This window comes from Macrotis lagotis, chromosome 1 (genome assembly GCF_037893015.1).
Source record: "Macrotis lagotis isolate mMagLag1 chromosome 1, bilby.v1.9.chrom.fasta, whole genome shotgun sequence".
NCBI lineage: Eukaryota > Metazoa > Chordata > Mammalia > Peramelemorphia > Peramelidae > Macrotis > Macrotis lagotis.
This window is the reverse complement of record NC_133658.1, coordinates 141,692,908-141,712,476: the sequence shown is the minus strand read 5'-3', so window position 1 is coordinate 141,712,476 and position 19,569 is coordinate 141,692,908. Positions and strand designations below refer to the sequence as shown.

General features: G+C 35.8%; 1 protein-coding gene across 4 annotated transcripts in view; it reads right to left on the bottom strand.

Moving 5' to 3' along the window:
* The window catches only part of LOC141514339 (disintegrin and metalloproteinase domain-containing protein 2-like), a 141,683-nt gene that overhangs the window by 22,421 nt on the left and 99,693 nt on the right, over positions 1-19,569 (bottom strand). The gene's annotated exons all lie outside the window — the stretch shown is intronic.

Here is a 19,569-nt window from a genome sequence, read left to right as displayed (position 1 = left end):
ATTTCAAAATCAATTTTAAAAGGGGGGCTAGTATAAAAGGCTAAAAGTTCAAATGGAGATATGTGTTTAAATGAGGTTAGAGTAATCTGAAAATTGCATGAAAATGCCACTTTTGCAATATCTGGGAATGAATTGATTGGAAAAGTGATAAGCCCAATAAGATGAAAAGTTTGGTATGAAAACAATTGCTAGGTAAATGTTAATTTTTTATTGTTATTATTGATTCTATAATATGCTAATCTTTTTTACAAAGTAATATGAAGATATATGTAAACTGAATTAAGGGGGTTGTCTTTAATAAAAAGAGGTTTTATTATTTTAATGTTTTTATGGCTCCTCCAGAGTCATAGGAGGAAAAAAGTATTAATGGAAATGCTGTAATAGATAGGGACAGAATGACCTTGGTGGAAGCTGGCAGTTTGCCAAAACTATTGTTGGGATAGACTATGAGTATGCTCTTAATCAAGCTTTAGAATTACTAAACAAGGGGAATCAGGAAGCACCAATTCAAAAATATGTTCGGGGTATAGTTCATGTATTTGAAAAAAAAAATCTCTGGTGAGTTAATGATGATAAACAGCAAAGGTAAAGAATTAGTACATATCTCAAATTGAGGGGAATTTCCAATTCCCAGAACAAAATATATTTTAATATTAAGAAATATTTGTCAGTAAGTATAGAAAACTTTTATAAGTTAGAGCATTGAGAAGTTAGAATTGCACTAAAGTTAAAAAGAATTTGCAAACCTTTTTTAGGCTTTGAAAAAGAAAATGATTTAAGGTTATTTTGAATATGATTTGGAATTTAAGGGAAGTATAAAGAAAATCTTGTAATTATAAAAATGGATTTTTAGCAACAACTGGTCTTAAGAATTTTTCTGAGTTGCGAAATTCTAGGGAGTAAAGGGAATATATGTGAAATTGAAATATGTAGTGAAAAATTAGTAAACTTTGTATAATAACAGATTTAAATAACATTTTTTGAGAATTTAAAATTTTGTTACAATAATGAACAATGAATGTATTGAGGTTTAACCTATCACATTTATAAAGATTTGCTATGAGCAAACTAGAGAATACCTTGCCAATAGGTTATATCTTTCAAGGTATTTTTGGCCCAGAGATTTTGTGAAAGTCTTGCTTTGTTTTTTGTTTTCCTCATGTTTATAGAAGGGAGTATCTATATGTAAGATCAATGTAGCTTATTTATTATCTGTTATTTAAATAAGAGATATTCTGAAGAGCAAGGGAGTTTGGAATGCAGCCAAGAATCCACTATCCCACAAAGCTGAGCCTTCTCTTCCAAGGGAAAAGATGGACATTTAATGAAATGGGAGACTTCCAAGATTTCATGATGAAAAGACCAGATTTAAATAGAAAATTTAGACATCAAACAGAAGGCTCAAGAGACACATGGAAAGGTTAAAAAAAATTACTATCCAAAAAGATGAACCTGGCTATATACCCACTTGGGAGAAAGAGTCTCATAACTCTTGAGAATTGTAACTCTATTAAAGAGAATATACATAACCAAAACTAATGGACACTCCTAACTTTTCTGTGACTGGAATAGAATGATTTAAAAACAATACCTCCTTAAAAAGGTAGACAGTAAGGAGAAGGGGGGATGGAGGGAGACTGAATGGGGTACATATAATTACATCAAGAAGTACACAAGACCTATTGTAATTGAGGGGAAAAGGGAGGAGATGAGAACCACCTGAATCTTCATCTCATCAGACTTGGCTTAAAGTTAACTTAGACACACTTAGTTAAGAAACTTATCTTAGCTTTCAAATATTAAAAGGGGAAAAGGGGAGGGGAGACAAGGAGGGGGAGGAAAGGGGTACTAACAGAAGGAAGGGAAGAAGGGGAAAAGGGAAAGCAGAAAGAAAGGGGAGGGGGGTTGATATAAGAGGGCAAACACACTAAACTTGGTGGTATTCAGAAACAAAACACTGGGAAATATGGATAAAGGAAAAAAGGGGAAAATACAAACAGAAGGAAGACAGCATAGAGGGCAATAAAGTTAGTAATTATAACTTTGAATGTAAATGGGATGAACTCTCACTTAAAGTATAAGTGAATAGCAGAGAGGATTAAAAACCAGAATGCTACAATATGCTACTTATAAGAAACTCATTTGAAGCAGAGAGATACATGTAGAGTAAAGGTAAAAGGTTGGAGCAAAATATATTTTGCTTCAGCTGAAGTGGAAAAAACTAGGGGTAGCAATCCTTATCTCAGACAAAGCAGCTGCAAAAATAGATAGCATTAAAAGACATAAGAAAGGAAACTATATACTCCTAAAAGGTACGATAAACAATAAAGTAATTTCAATACAGAATATATATGTACTCAATGGTACAGCATCCAAATTCTTAGAGGAGAAATTGAAGGAGCTACAGGAAAACATAGATAGCAAAACTCTACTAGTGGGAGGTTTCAACCTCCCACTCTCAGATTTAGATAAATCTAATCATAAAATAAACAAGAAGGAAGTTAAGGAGGTAAGTAAATTTCTAGAAAACCTGAATATGACAGAGCTATGGAGGAAATTGAATGGTGATAGAAAGGAATATACTTTCTTTTCTGCAGTACATGGCACTTAAAAATTGACCATGTACTAGGGCATAAAAACCTAATGATCAGTTGCAGAAAGGCATAAATAGTGAATACATCCTTCTCAGATCACAATGCAATAAAAATCATATGCAGTACTGGGCCAGGGAGATATAGACCCAGAACTAATTGGAAACTGAATAACCTCATTTTAAAGAATGAGTGGATCAAGCAATAAATTATAGAAAGAATTAATTATTTCATCCTAGATAATGACAATAATGAAACAACATACTAAAACCTATGGGATACACTCAAGGTGGCTGTCAAGGGATTTATTATATTTTTAAATGCTTACATGAATAAATTAGAGAAAGAAGAAATCAATGAATTAAATATACAAATAAAAATAGAGAAAGAATAAATTAAAAACCCCCAATTAAATACCAAATTAGAAATTCTAAAAATTAAAGGAGAAATTAATAAAATCAAAAGCAAGAAAAACTATTCAACTAATAAATAAGACCAAGAGCTGGTTTCATGAAAAAACCAATAAAATTGATAACTCTCTGGCCAATTTAATTAAAAAAAGAAGAAAACCAAATTGCTAGTATCATAAATGAAAAAGGTGAACTTACCACCAATGAGGGGGAAATTAAAGTAATAATTCAGAATTATTTTGACCAACTATATGCCAAAGAATTTGACAATCTAAGTGAAATAGATGAATATTTTAAAAAATATGAGTTGCCCAGATTAAATGAAGAGGAAATTAAAAAAACTAAATAACACTAATTCAGAAAAAGAAATTCAACAAGCCATTATTGAACTCCCTAAGAAAAAATCTCCAGGGACAGATGGATTCACAAGTGAATTCTATCAAACATTTAACAATTGGTTCCAATTCTATATAAACTCTTTGGAAAAATAGGTGAAGATGGAGCTCTACCAAACTCTTTATATGACACCAATATGATGCAGATACCTAAACCAGGAAAAGTTAAAACAGAGAAAGAAAATTATAGACCTAACTCTGATGACTATAGATGCAAAAAAATTAAATAAAATCTAAGCAAAATGATTACAAGTTATCACTAGGATAATGCATTATGATCAAGTAGGATTTATCCCAGGAATGCAGGGTTGGTTCATTATTAGGAAAACATTTAGTATAATTAAATATATTAATAACATACCTATAAGAAATCATATGATCATATCAATAGATGCTGAAAAAGCTTTTGACAAAATATAGCACCCATTCCTAATAAAAATATTAGAGAGTGTAGGAATAAATGGTTTATTCCTTAGAATAATAAGCAGCATCTACCTGAAACCATCAACAAGCATTATATACAACAGGAACAGGCTTGAGGCATGCCCAATAAGATCAGGGGTGAAACAAGGATGACCATTATCACCACTACTATTAGATATTGTATTAGAAACGTTCACTTCCGCAATAAGAGAAGAAAAAGAAATTGAAGGAATTAGACTAGGGAAGGAGATGTTTGAAGATTGACATGATGGTATACCTAGAGAGTCCCAAAAAGTCATCTAAAAAACTACTAGAAATAATTAGCAACTTTAGCAAAATAGCAGGATATAAAATAGACCCTTATAAATTCTCAACATTTCTATATATGACTAGGAAGATACAGCAGAAAGAACTAGAAAGAGAAATCCAATTCAAAGTAACCTTAGACAAAATAAAATACCTGGGAGTCTACCTGCCAAGGCAGGCTCAAAAACTTTTTGAAAACAATTACAAAACATTTCTTACACAAATAAAATCAGATTTAAATACATGGGCAAACATAAACTACTCATGCGTAGATTGAGCTAATATAATAAAAATGACAATTCTGACTTGGGGGGGTGGAGCCAAGATGGCGACAAGAAGGGATCAAGTCTTAGGAGCTCTCAGATAAAATTCATCAGCTAAGGACTCTAACTAAACTTTCAAGAGACAGAACCCACAAAGGGTCCCAGTGAGGCAGTTCTCCTACTCAAGGTAACCTGGAAAAGAGCAGAAAGTCTCTGCTCCCTGGGATTTGAGAGGTGGCCTGCCAGGGGGGTGGCCCGCCAGAGCCAAAGAACCTCAGTCTCCCAGAGGCAGCCCCAGGGCGCTGGGAGTCTCAGCTCACAGCAGCAGGGGAGTCTCCTGAGCTGCACCCCGAGGAGCACTGGGCACAAAGTGGGGGAACAGCAGGGGACCTCTGCCAGAGTGAGCACGTGGAGCCCAGCCCTCAGGGCACACAGCTAGCAGCTTGGTCTTCCCCCAGCCCTGATCCAGGAAACAGAAGCAGGAAGAGCTGGTAAGCAGGAGCCCTCAGGGCATGAGCCCATTGAGCTGAGGGAGGGGAGTGAAGAGAAACTGCAGAGCTCTGTCCTCTGCCCCTAGAATAGGACTCTGGGGCTCTGACCACATTCAGATCCTGATCCCAGTCTAGGCCCCCCCATAGAACAATAGGGCACCCCAACCTCGGCCCATGGCAGAGGGGGGCACTTATTATGGTCATTCACAGACCAGGAGGGAGGACAGAGCCTCACACACTGAGACGCTTGTGGGAGTGTCCCAAAAGCTCAAGAAACACCCCAAACCAGGCCCAGGCTGGGAAAATGAGCAAGCAGAGAAACAAAAAGAAGACTATTGAAAAATACTTTGCAAATGAGCCCAAGAAAGACGAAAATACTCAGTCTGAAGATGAGGAAGCACAAGCTCCTGCATCTAAAGACTCCAAGAAAAACAGAAATTGGGCTCAGGCTATGACAGAGCTCAAAAAAGACTTTGAAAATCAAATGAGGGAGTTGGAAGAAAAACTGGGAAAAGAAAGGAGAGAGATGCAGGAAAAACATGAAAATGAAGTCAGCAGCTTAGTCAAGGAAATCCAAAAAAATGCTGAAGAAAATAGCATGCTAAAAACCAGCTTAGGTCAAATGGATAAAACAGTTCAAAAAGTTATTGAGGAGAAGAATGCTTTAAAAAGCAAAATTGGCCAGATGGAAAAAGAGATAAGAAAACTCTCTGAGGAGAACAAATACTTCAGACAAAGAATAGAATTCAGGGAGATTGATGAATTTACCAGAAATCAGGAATCAATACTTCAAAACCAAAAAAATGAAAACTTAGAAGAAAATGTGAAATATCTCATTGTAAAAACAACTGATATGGAAAACAGACTTAGGAAAGATAATTTAAAAATTATTGGAATACCTGAAAGTCATGATCAGAAAAAGAGCCTTGACATCATTTTCAAAGAATTACTACAGGAAAATTGCCCTGATATTCTAGAAGCAGAGGGCAAAATAGAAATGGAGAGAATCCACCGATCCCCCAGAGAAAGAGATCCCAAAAAACCAACCCCTAGGAATATTATAGCCAAGTTCCAGAACTCCCAAGTCAAAGAGAAAATATTACAAGCAGCCAGGACACAGTTCAAATATCGAGGAGCTGCAGTCAGGATCACACAGGACTTAGCAGCAACTACACTGGAAGCTCATAGGGCTTGGAATACAATATACCGGAAGGTAAGAGAGCTTAGAATGCAGCCAAGCATGAACTACCCAGCAAGGATGAATGTCCTCTTCCAGGGTAAAAGATGGACTTTCAATGAACCAGGGGAATTTCAAATGTTCCTTTTGGAATGGCCAGAGCTGAACAGAAGGTTTGATCTTCAGATACAGGACTCAGGTGAAGCATGGAGATTGGAGGAGAGGGGGGAAATATGAGGGACTTAATGAGGATGAACTGCATGTATTCCTGCATAGAAAAATGACACTGATAATACTCATATGAACCTTCTCAGTTAATAGAACAGGTAGAGAGAGCTTTTATAGTTGAAGCACAGGAGAAAGCTGAATTTGAAGATAAAATATGGTGTAAAAATGTAGTCAATAGAAAAAAGGGAAATGGAATAGGAGAAAGAAAAAGGAGAGGGGGAATAGTCCAAGATATTTCACATAAGATTTTTTTTTTATTACAATGAGCTATTGCAATGATATGGAAGGGGGGAGGCAAGGGGGAATGAGGGAAACTTTGCTCTCATCAGAGATGGCTAGGAGAGGAAACAGCAAATATATTCAATGGGGTATAGACATCTGGAGTAAGAAGGAGGGGGGAGCAGGGGGAAGGGGTGGGGATATGAATAAAGGAGGAGAGGATGGACCATGGGGGGAGAGTGGCCAGATATAACACATTTTCTTTCTTACTTCTTGCAAAGGGCTGGGAATGGAAGGCCTGCCCAGGACCACAGGGCCAGGTGGATTCTGGGCCTAAGGGGTGGTAGGGGGGCTCAGGGCTTCTTGGCCCCAGGACCAGGGATCTGTCTGCTGCGACACTCAGCGACCCTACAGCAGAGTCAGAGTGAAAGGAGAGAGAAAATAGAGTACATGGTAGTGGAGAAATAAGAAAGGAGGGAGTTGCGATCAGCAATGGCAACGGTGGAAAAATATGGAAATAACTTTTGTGATGGACTTATCATAAAGAATGAGATCCACCCATGACAGAGTTGTTGGTGTTGGAACAAAGACTCAAGCACATTTTTTGTTATTATTATTTGGGGGAGGGTGCAGGGCAAGTGGGGCTGGATGGCCTTCCAGGGGCCACATAGCAGGGTGATCTTTGGGTGTCTGGGGCCAGATTTGTACCCAGGTCCTGGCTCAAGGACCAATGCTCTGTCTGCCACCCAGCCACCCTACTATTATTACTATTTTATTTTATTTTGGGTCTCTTTCTTTCTTTCTTTTTTTTGGTTTTTGCAGGGCAGTGGGGATCGGGTGGCTTGCATGTCACACAGCTGGGTGATTGTTGGGTTTACGAGGCTGGATATGTACTCGGGTGCTCGTGGCTCCAGGGCTGGTGCTTCATCCATTGCGCCACCTGGCCATACCTACAATTATTACTATTATTATTTTTTTATTTTAATTTTTTCTCTCCCCTTTACTTTTTTCGCCCAAACAAGTCTATCTATATTCATGGGGGAGGAGGGGTATTTTGTTTACTTGTAAACAAGAATATTTTATTAATGTAAAAAAACATTTGTACAAAATGAGAATCAAAAAATAAATTTAAAAAACAATGACAATTCTACCAAAACTGAACTACTTTTTTAGTGCCCTACCAATCAAAATTCCCCCAAAATTTTTTAATGAGTTACAAAAAGTTGTAAGTAAATTTATATGGAAAAATAACAAGTCAAGTATTTCCAGGGATTCAATGAAAAAAGTACAAAAGTAGGTGGTTTAGCCTTACCAGATCTAAAATTATATTATAAAGCATCAGTCCTCAAAGCTGCTGGTATTGGCTAAGAAACAGAGTTGTGGATCAGTGGAATAGACTAGGTGCAATAGCAGGAAATGATTATAGTATTCCACTGTTTGATAAACCCAAAGAGTTCAGTTATTGGGATAAAAACTCTCTTTGATAAAAACTGTTGGGAAAATGGCAAGTTCGTATGGAAGAAACTTGGATTAGACCAACACCTCATACCCTATACCAAGAAAAGATCAAAATGGATACAAGATTTAGACATAAAAATCAATAACATAAGGACACTAGAAGATCAAGGAGTAGTTTACCTGTCAGGACTACAGAAAGGGAAGCAGTTTATGACCAAGGAAGAGATGGAGAACATCATTAAAAAAAAAAACTAGATTATTATGATTACATTAAATTAAAAGGCTTTTGCACAGATAAAACAACTGTAACCAAGATCAAAAGAAATGTAGTTAATTGGGAAACAATTTTTGCAACTAGTATTTCTGACAAAGGACTCATTTTTAAAATATACAGAGAAGTGAGTCAAATTTTCCAAAAAACAAGCCATTCCACAATTGATTAATGCTCAAAGGATATGAAAAGGCAATTTTCAGCTGAGGAAATCAAAGCAATCCATAGTAATATGAGAAATTGCTCCAAATAATTACTTATTAGAGAAATGCAAATTAAAGCATCTCTGGGGTACCACCTCAAACCTCTCAGTCTGGCCAATATGAACAGAAAGGACAATGATCAATGTTGGAAGGGATGTGGGAAATCTGGGACACTAATACATTGTTAGTGGAGCTGTTAACTCATCACCATTTTTGGAGAGCAATTTGGAATTATGCCCAAAGGGCAACAAAAATTTGCATACCTTTTGATCAATACCACTACTGGGTCTATACCCTGAAGAGATTATGGAAAAAGGGTAAAAACATCACTTGTACAAAAATATTCATAGTAACCCTGTTTGTGGTGGCAAAGAATTTGAAATTAAGTGAATGTCCCTCAATTAGGGAATGGCTTAACAAACTGTGGTATATGTATGTGATGGAACACTATTGTTCTATTAGAAACCAGAAGGGATGGGAATTTAGGGAAACCTGGAAGGATCTACATGAACTGATGCTGAGTGAGATGAGCAGAACCAGAAAAACACTGTACACCCTAAGAGCAACATGGGGGTGGATGATCAACCTTGATTCCATCAGTGCAGCAATCAGGGACAATTTTGGGCTGTCTGCAATGGAGAATACATCTGTATCCAGAGAAAGAATTATAGACTTTGAACAAAGATCAAAGACTATTATCTTCAAATTAGAAAAAAAATGTTATTTTATTATATAATTTTACTATCTCATACTTTATTTTCCTTCCTTAAGGATATGATTTTTCTGTCATCACATTTAAGTGAGATCAATGTATACCATGGCAACAATGTAAAGACTAACAGAATGCCTTCTCTTGGGGGGGGAGCAAGAATGGGGGGGGGAATGATAAAACTCAAAATCAATCAAATTTTTCTTTAAAAAAGAGACTGAGATTTCACCATGAAAACTTTATGTTTCATGTACTTTAAGGATTTAATGTTTAAATTTTAAAGAAGCAAAATTGCAGACCACATTAAATGCAGATTCAGAAGGATAGAGTAACTGCAAGATACCCTTTCTAATAATGTTGTATAAATGTGAGGGGCTTTGGAAAATGATTAGGAAATTAAAAATTATGTAAACCTAATTAGATGACTTATAAATGACTAAAATATTGAAGAGTGTTATCAAACATGTGATATACCTTTAGAATTATAAACTATTTGACTGTAATGTGGTCAAACTTGGAATTAATGATTGATTGCTTTGTAGGAATAATGAGGAAAATTAGTAAAGGTCATGAGCCTCTGGGTTCCCTGAAATTTTTAAATGATATGTTGGACCTTGCTCTAGAACTGTAGGTCCAGGTATAAATGTAATAATGGAAAGATTGTTTTGTGAAATCTAGTTCTTAATGTGTTATATTTATTACTGTTTTGTTAAATTTAAAGATATTCTAATGGGTTGAAAGAATTCTGGGTGCAGCTAGGTGGCACAGTGGATAGAGCACCAGCCCTGGAGTCAGGAGTACCTGAGTTCAAATCTGACCTCAGATACTTAATAATTACCTAGCTGTGTGGCCTTGGGCAAGTCACTTAACACCATTGCCTTGAAAAAAGTAAAAAAAAAAAGAAGTCTGAAAAGTAATAATTTGTATTTCAAACATGGCAAATAATTAAATAGATTTATAATAGAGAATTGTTTGCATAAGAACTTGACAATCATATATACATATATATATATATATATATATGAATTTTGTGGTAATGTGTTAATGTATACAAATATATTTATATTTATAATCTCAAAAGTTGTGCTTGTTTGCTTTGAAGTAAAAGCACCTGAGCAACATGGGAAAGAAAATGATAATAATTTGTGATTTTTTGGTGACAGTCTCTGGCTAATTGTTGTGAGAATTCTTAGAATAATTTCCTAACCAAAGGAGGTATTTATTTATTGTAATACAGCAGACTAGCCAGGAGGTCTCTGTATACCATCTTTGTCCAGAAATAAAACAGATATGATTTCAGACAAAGGGATGTGGGTGGGTATGCAGATTAGAATTTAGTGCCACCAGGAGGATAGATCTTCTAGTTGAATTATAAAACATATTTGTGAAGAAGTTGGGTTTTTTTATATGTCGAGGAATACTCCAGATGCTGGGGGAACTTGACTGCTTTTTGAATGCTTAGAAAGTCACTTTATTTAATGTATTCTGATGACAGGGACACTCAGAGTAGATATAAGTGATATATGTGTAGCGAAGGGGGATGATTGTGACCCTCCCCCCAATCCAAATTAAAATTAGCATTTAGTCCTTGTGAAGTGGATTTACTTGAAGATCTAATCAGATGGAATTACTATTTTAGATCATGGGACTTTTAATTGGCTTTTGTTTTGTGTCTGACATCAGGTATGATCAGCAAAGGAAGTGCTGTTGAGTCAATACTTTCTTGAAGTCTGGAAGCCCAAAGGAAGTTTGGACCCTCTACAGGTGACAGGTGTATTGGGAGAAAAAGCCAAACAGGTGACTTTTCAGTGAAACCTGAGGTTGAACCCTTTTGACTTGACTTTCCTAAATGTGACATTTGAATAATATCTCACTGGATAAATCTAAAATTTGACTTAAAGGATTTTACTATCCACATGACCTCTGCTTGGAAACTGACACTCAAAATTATGTCTATAAAGGAATTTTCCTTTGATGTCCTAGATCTTTATAGTGAATCATTGAAGTCCATCTGATATAGAAAGGCCAGCATGTGGTTTTAACCTCTGCTGTTAGCTATATGTTTTGAGAAGAATTAAGATTCTTTGATTTGATTTGATTTTGTGCTAGGAAAAGGAAATTTAGATAAGAAGAATAAAGAAGGTTATATAATCTCAAGATACACTTCTGTCCAGTACAGTTTCAAGTTCTACTTTGAGAAGGGAAAGTAATTCAGTTGAGTATATCAGAAGAATCACCTATAGTTTAGTTAAGAAATGTTTTGGGAAGAAACTATAATTTATTTTAATTAAGGATACTTGAGTTATTATTTTAATGAAGAGCAAGAGATTTGGGCTATTTGTATGTCACTTGCTGGACACTCTTTGTAAAAAGATGGCCATCTAATGTAAATGTTATAAGCTCAAGTTAACTTGATAATTTTCAATATATTCACTGTTGGAGTGAACAATGATGGAAGTTGTATTTTTGTTAAATTAAAGTAGGTATATCAATGTGACAATGAGGCACAATGTGAATTTTAATAGCTTTAGAATTTTATCGTCTAATGATGAAACTATGAATCTGTCTAATAAGATGTTGTGTTAAGAAGTTCCTTTACCAGAAGAGGAGATCTCAACAAGTCATTCTAATTGGAAACTGGAATGGATTCTGCAGATACAGCTAGATATTGAATGTCTCCAGGGGAAAAGAGAGGAAAAAACTGGACAAGTTCATCTTCCTCCATTGTGTCTAGGTGTGTTGTGTATGGGTTGTTTGGTCAGAGTTCCAAGGAGAAGATGGGTCTCAAGTGGACAGGAAGAGAGAGAATAGAACCTGAGAGGGTATCAAGGATAGTGTGAGAGGACTTCAGATGCCAAATATATATGTATATATATTTAGAAGAAAAGAGGAGGGATTGAGTGGGATATTACCTCTTAAGAGTTAATATTCCTAGTGAAGTCCTCTCAGGGTTAAAAATCATTAAAACAAAGACAGACTATTACTCTTAGACTATTCTTAGAAGAAAGAGGGAGAGAGACCTTGCATTCCAAGCCAGGCATGCTCCTGATTCTGTTTGGGGGTGGGGTGGGGAATAGTGGACTATTTCCAGAGAAACCTTGCATTTTTAGTTAGTTACCTATTTGATGATAACCATCTTAACTGGGAGAACAGTAGACTGTTCCCAAGAGAAAAATTTTGTATTCCAATGAAATTCATAAGACTCCTCTTGTTTGATGATAAGTAGACTGTTACTTCAATAAAATAGTTATAATCCTGAAGGTTATTCTCACCATCTGGATGAAAACCTTTCATTCTTTGTTTCTTTTCTTTGTGGCTGGGGTAGATTTTCACAAGTGGAATATAACTCTGAAGAGTAACCAATGAGTCCACAGAGAGGGACTATAGGAAGAAGGAGGGAATCGCATTAGGCCATACAATCTTGCTTGACTGTCAATTTGTGGCAGCTCCTTGATCTTAACTACCTTTGTGAGACTTGGAGTGTGCTTTTTTTCCGGAGAAAAGTCAAAGAAACTTTCTTTTTTTTCAGAGGAGTCTATATTTTTTTAAAGTGGATTTTTATCCCACACAATGAGATTGATTTTTGCTTTTCCTTTGTCTGAGATTAGAATCACTACCCCAGATTTTTTTTACTTCAGCTAAGACATAATGTATATGTTCCAACCTTTTTTACCTTTATCCTGTGTGTACCTTTCTGCTTCAAATGTGTTTCTCGTAAACAACATATTGTAGGATTCTGTTTTTTAATTTATTCTGCTATCCATTTCCATTTTATGGACCAGTTCATACCATTCACATTTACAGTTAAAATTACTAATTCTCTATTTCCTTCTATGCTATCTTTTCCATTTATATTTATCTCTTTCCTTTTCTCTTATTGCTCCTCACCAAAATTTTACTCTTCCTCTTTGATTTCTCTTTTAAAAATTTAAATTTCAGTTTATTTTCACTTAGACTTCCCTTCCTATTTATCAGTCCCTTCTTTCCTTATCTTCCTCTTTCTCTGTCCCCCTTTCCCTGTAGATTAAGTTAGATTTTTAAACCCAAGTAGGAATATATCTTATTCCCTCAGTGGCATACATCTATTGAATAGAATTTATACATTCACCTTCTCCCTTCTTTTCCTCTAAAATTTTTAATCTTTGTGCCTCTTCCCTTGGTGTTCTAATATTATTAGTCAGATATCATCAATCACAGTTCTTGATTGCTTGATAAGCTCTTATTGTTATCAAGATATCAACCCAGATTTTTTATTTGATTGTTTGATAAGCAGCATTGACTCAAATTGCATCAAATTAATTATAATCATTTTTTACCTCACCCCCTTTTCAAATATCTTTCAAGTACATACAATCCTCTTCACAAGTCAAAATGTCGTCCAAAGTCCTATCATTTCTTGAACTATTTGTGCCTCTCCCCCACCCCCACCTATTTTCTTTCCCCCTTTACCTCCCCACCTCCCATTCAAGGTACTTAAACACCTTGTTAAGTGAATCAAGGCCCTATGTCTCTCCCACTTCTACTTCTCTCACTTTATCCCCCCCACCCCACATGTAGCCCCTTGTCAAGTGAAGCACCCTGATCTAATTAACTGAAAGTATCTTGAAGATCTCTAAGTACTGGGAAGCTCTGGAAGTCTCACTGAGAACTTTACAAATAATTGTAAGTAATAAGAGACATGGTCTCAGGTCCTTTCAGCTTTATGATGCCCTCATTAGACAAGGTGCTTAGCATCTTGTAATTAAAGCCAGTAAGAGTGTAATGAGATACTTAAGTTAAAGTTGACACTCCTGCTTTTTTTTTTCAGATCTTCTTATCCAAATCATAGCGATATGATATTGGAACTCTTCAAATGAGGGACAAGACCCAATTAAACTTATAAGCCCTAGGTTCATTCTCTTCAATTATATTCTATCCTCTAAATATCCTTAGAGAAGTAAAGTTCGAATGAGTTAAAATTGTTATATCTTCCCTTTTAAGGTCCAACATTTGTTTAAAACATTTTTGTTTTTTTAGTCCCCTTTTTAATTTATTATTTTTATGTAACTCTTCAGTTGTGTATTTGGCAATTGAATTCTCTGTTCAGTTCTGGTCTTTGTGTCAGGAAATTCTGGAAGTCCAACTTTTTCCCTGACATTATATGCTGAAATAATGAGTGGATCAAACAGCAAATAATAGAAATAATCAATAATTAAATTCAAGAAAATGATAATGAAATATCATATCAAAACTTATGGGATGCAGCCAAGGAAGTTTTGAGGGGGAAACTTTATATCTTCAACTGCCTATATGAATAAAATAGATAAAGAGGAGATCAATGAATTGAGTATGCAACTAAAAAAGCTAGAAAAAGTTGGGGTTGTAATCCCAGGTCCTTAGCTCTCTGAAATATTTTATGGGGCTGATAGGTCTTGTGCTGGTCTGATTGTGTTCCAATTGTATTTAAATTGCTTTCTCTGCTGTTTGCAATATTCTCTCTTTTATCTGAGGGTTCTGGAATTTGGCTTTTACACCCTGTGGAGTTTTTCTCCTGGGGAATCTTTCTGGAGGAGTTCTGTGGATTCTTTAAATTGTTATATTATTATCTTGTTTTAGTAGATTGGGGGCAGTATTCCCTTATAATTTCCTGCATGATGTTTTCCAGGTTCTTCTGTTGGTCCATGTTTTATAGTAGTCCAATGATTCATATATTGTCTTTCCTGGATCTGTTTTCCAGGTCATTCATTTTCCCTAGAAGGTATTTATATTTTCTTCATTTTTTTCAGTCTTTTTATTTTGTTTGATGGAATCTTATAGTCTGATAGATTCATTGGTTTCTAACTGTTCAATTCCAGTTTTTAGGATTTTATTTTCTTCAATTAACTTTTGTGTTTCCTTTTTTAAAAAGAAAGATTTTATTATTTTGAATTTAAAATTTTTTCCCCTAATCTCACTTCCCTCCCTTCATCACCCCACAGAAGGCAGTCTGTTAGTCTTTACATTGTTTCCATGGTATACATTGATCTAAGTTGAATGTGATGAGAGAGAAATATTCTAAAGGAAGAAATTTTTGTTTGATCTTTGTTCAAACTCCACAATTCTTTTTCTAGATACAGATGGTATTCTCCATCACAGATAGCCCTAAAATTGTGCCCAATTGTTGAACTGATGGAATGAGCGAATTCATTAAGGTTGACCATCACCCCAACATTGCTGTTAGGGTGTACAATGTTCGTCTGCCTCTGCTCAACTCACTCAGCATCAATTCATGCAAATCCTTCCACGCTTCCCTGAATTCTCATCCCTCCTGATTATGAGATACTTAAGTTAAACTTGACACTCCTGCTTTTTTTTTCAGGGCTTTTTATCCCAGTTATGTGATTTTTGGACCTCTTCAATAGAGGGACAAGATTCAATAAACCTATATCCCTTAGGTTCATTCTCTTCCTTATATTCTACCCTCTAAATATCCTTTGAGAAATAAGTTTTAATGAGTTAAAATTGTTATATCTTCCCTTTTATGGACCAACATTTGTTTAAAAGTCTTTTTCAGTCCCTTTTTTCATTTATTGTTTTTATGTAACTCTTCAGTTTGTGTATTCAGCATTTGAACTCTGTTCAGTTTTGGTCTTTGTGTCAGGAAATTCTGGAAGTCCTGTATTTCATGGAACATCCATCTTTTTCCCTGACAATATATGCTCAATTTTGCAGAGTGATACATTCTGGGTTGTAATCCCAGGTCCTTAGCTCTCCAAAATATATTATTCCAGTTCTTCCAATCCTTCAGTATTGAGGCTGATAGGTCCTGTGTTAGTCTGATTGTGTTCCCTTTGTATTTGAATTGTTTTCCTTTTGCTGTTTGCAATATTCTCTCTTTTATTTGAAGGTCCTGGAATTTGGTTATTACAGTCCTTGGAATTTTTATCCTGGGGTCTCTTTCTGGAGGGATTCTGTGGATTCTTTCAATTGTTATATTGTTATCTTGTTCTAGTGGATTGGGGTTAGTTTTACCTTATAATTTCCTGCATGATGTTTTCCAGGTTCTTCTATTGGTCTGGGCTTTCTAATAGTCCGATGATTCTTTGATTGTCTTTCCTGGATCTGTTTTCCAGGTCATTCATTTTCCCTAGAAGTATTTTACATTTTCATCAATTTTTTTCAGCCTTCTTATTTTGTTTAGTGGAATCTTAGTCTTGTAGATTCATTGGTTTCTAACTGATCAATTCTAGTTTTTATGATTTTGTTTTATTCAATTACCTTTTGTGTTAACTTTTTAAAGGTGTTGAATTCTCTGGTCAACTTTTCATAATTTTTCTGCATGACTTTCATTTCTTTTTTCCATTTTTCTTCTTCCTCTCTTCTTTAGTTTTTAAATTCTTTTTTAAGCTCTTTGATGAGCTTTTGTCTTTGAGTCCAGTTTATAGACTGTTTTGATATTTCTCCTGTGAGTGATGTTTCACAGCTTCTTTCTTCAGATATGTCATTGCTGTCATCTTTATCTGTGAAGTTTTCTTTTGTAAGTACTCTTTTAGCTTTTTTGTTCATTTTTGTTGTAGTAGTTCTGCTCCTGGGATATATGGAGTATAGATCCAAGCTTTTATTTTGCTGGGGCTGGGGTCTGATCTCTGGTTTGTTGTTGGTCAAGATGTTGCCTATGAAGTCCAGGCCTTGCCTTTGTAAAGGTTTTTTCCCCTCCTCCTTCCATGTCCAGGTTCTGACCTAACAGAGGATCATTCCCAACTCATTCCTGTCTTTTACCTCTGTGTTTTCAGGGTTCAGACTTTGTTTGGGGTTGGATTCCTCCCTGTGGGCTTACTGTCCAGCTGCCAGGACCTCTGTTATTATTAAATTGTTAGGATCTGGATAACACTGTGGCTAAAAGCCTCCTGCTTACTTTCCCCACTCTGCTGCCTCCTGGACTTTTCTTCCCCTTTCCCCCAAAGACAGACCTTCACTGAAGATCCTCCATGATGTCTGCAGTTGAAAACTTCTTTGTATCTTTTCTTTTTCTTTGTAGGATCTGTCGCTTGAATATCAGAGTAGAGGCTTCATGTATCTTTAATAGAGAAAGGCTCCAGGATCTTGTTAGCTTCAAGCCACCATCTTGGCTCTGCCCCAGAAGTCCTCTCTTCCTTTGCTATTCAATATATTTTGTTTCCTCAAATGAATTTTTGTTATTACAGGTCTATTGGCCAGATCCCCATGCTAAACCTACTCCTCTTCAGTGGAATACTCCCTCTTAAGAGTTAATATTCCTAGTGAAGTCCTCTCAGGGTTAAAAATCATTAAAACAAAGACAGACTGTTACTCTTAAGACTATCTTTAGAAGAGAAGGGGAGAGAGGCCTTGCATTCCTAGTCAGACACCCTCCTAATTCTGTTAGGGAAATAGTGGAATACTTCCAGAAAAGAGATTTGCATTTTTAGTTAGCCACCTATTTGATCATAGAGTGGGAGAACAGTAGACTGCCTTCTCTTATTTGATGATAAATACTAAGAAGACTTTGCATACTCAGACATAAATTCATTTAGATAGACAAGAAAAGGACATTAGAAATCTTCTGATAGCCTCACCATCTGGATGGTGAGGTAATACTCTATGAAAACATTTTATTCCTCTCTTTGTTACTGGGTAGATTTTTCACATGAAGATTGTAACTCTGAAAACTTTACCTAATCATGTTGGAAGAGAGGAGGCTAGGGAGGGGGAATCATACTTGGCTATATAATCTTACTTGACTGTCATCTCAGGGCAGTTCCTTGATCTTCACTACCTTTGTGAGACTTGGAGTGTGCCCTTTTCACAAGAAAAGCCAAAATAAACTTTTTTTTTTTTTTTTTTTGCTCAAAATAAACTCTATATTTTTTTGCTCAGAAGAGTCTCTATATTTGTCTAAGTGGATTTTTATCCTACCCACTCTCATTTCTTATTAGAAGACACCTTGTTTTCCAGGGATAAGAACCAACAAGTTGTGGTCTGAGTTTATCATAACAACTATCCTTTGCACTTAAACTTGGGATGGACTCTGCTGCAGTTAAATCACAGAATTGACTCTAATCAGCCCAAACTTGCTATGTTGCTGCTGTTAGCTCGCTGCTTGATTCTTTGTTTTGACATCTTTATAGGTATCAAAGCTTAGGTTCACTACTGAGTCTCTTGGTTCTAGACTAGACTTAAGAACATATGCCTAGTTTTCCCTCCAACGGAATAAAGAAAACTTTTTGCTATAAACTCTATGGGCTCTTTAGGGCTGAAGCCCAATATGGTGGAGTGAATTGAGCATTTCTGCTCTGTTCTCCCAAGCCCACCCTCTAAACAACTTTTAAAGATGTCAAATAAAATTCTGAGTTGGATAACCAAAAAAAAGGAAGAAAGAAAGAAAGAAAGAAAGAAAGAAAGAAAGAAAGAAAGAAAGAAAGAAAGAAAGAAGGAAGGAAGGAAGGAAGGAAGGAAGGAAGGAAGGAAGGAAGGAAGGAAGGAAGGAAGGAAGGAAGGAAGGAAGGAAAGAAAGAAAGAAAGAAAGAAAGAAAGAAAGAAAGAAAGAAAGAAAGAAAGAAAGAAAAAAGAAAAAATTTTTCCACCCCAGGATAGTTTGGGAGAGTGGTAGGGCTGGCTAGGAGAGCAGCATGGCAGAATTGGAACCTGGATGCAGTATCCCAGCTACCCCAGTAACAACAGCAACAACACTAGCAGTACCAGAGGCATTCAGCATCTAGGGATGGTAGGTGTGAAACATCTGGTCAGGAAGATAAAATAGCAACACTTCCACTAGCAATGGACACATTACTGGATTTTAATTCCAGGAGAGACAAGAGTGGTTATAGATTGTGTTCACAAGAGAATAAAGGTCCTCCTTGGGAAAGGACCAGTGCACAGACCAGATAGATGGATCATACCACCTGGGAAGCATGGAAAATTTATAGGGCCCCCCCAGTACTTTCTCAATTTTTTCAAAACTTATGCAGTATATATATATATATATATATATATATATATATATATGTATATATATATATATATTCACTGTACTTTAAATTTTGATAGAATTCTTTAAAAATCAACTTGACCAGAGTTGATTTCACAAGTCATATTTCAATTGATAATCAAATCATATGAACAGATTTCAGATAAGAAATCAAAACTATCTATAGTCATATGAAAAAAATGCTCTAAATCACTAATGATTAGAGAAATGCAAACTAAAACAACTCTGAGATGCTAAGCCACCATGAAAGAAAATCAAAATAACAGTGTGGGAGGGGATGTGAGAAAATTGGGACACTTGTTTGTGGAGATGTAAACTGATCAAACCATTCTGGAGAACAATTTGGAACTATACAGAAAAGACTCTAAAACTTGCACACCCTTTGACCCAGCAATAATACTCCCATTTCTGTATCTCAAGGAGATCAAAAAGGGGATGGAGTAGGGAATGATGTATTTGTA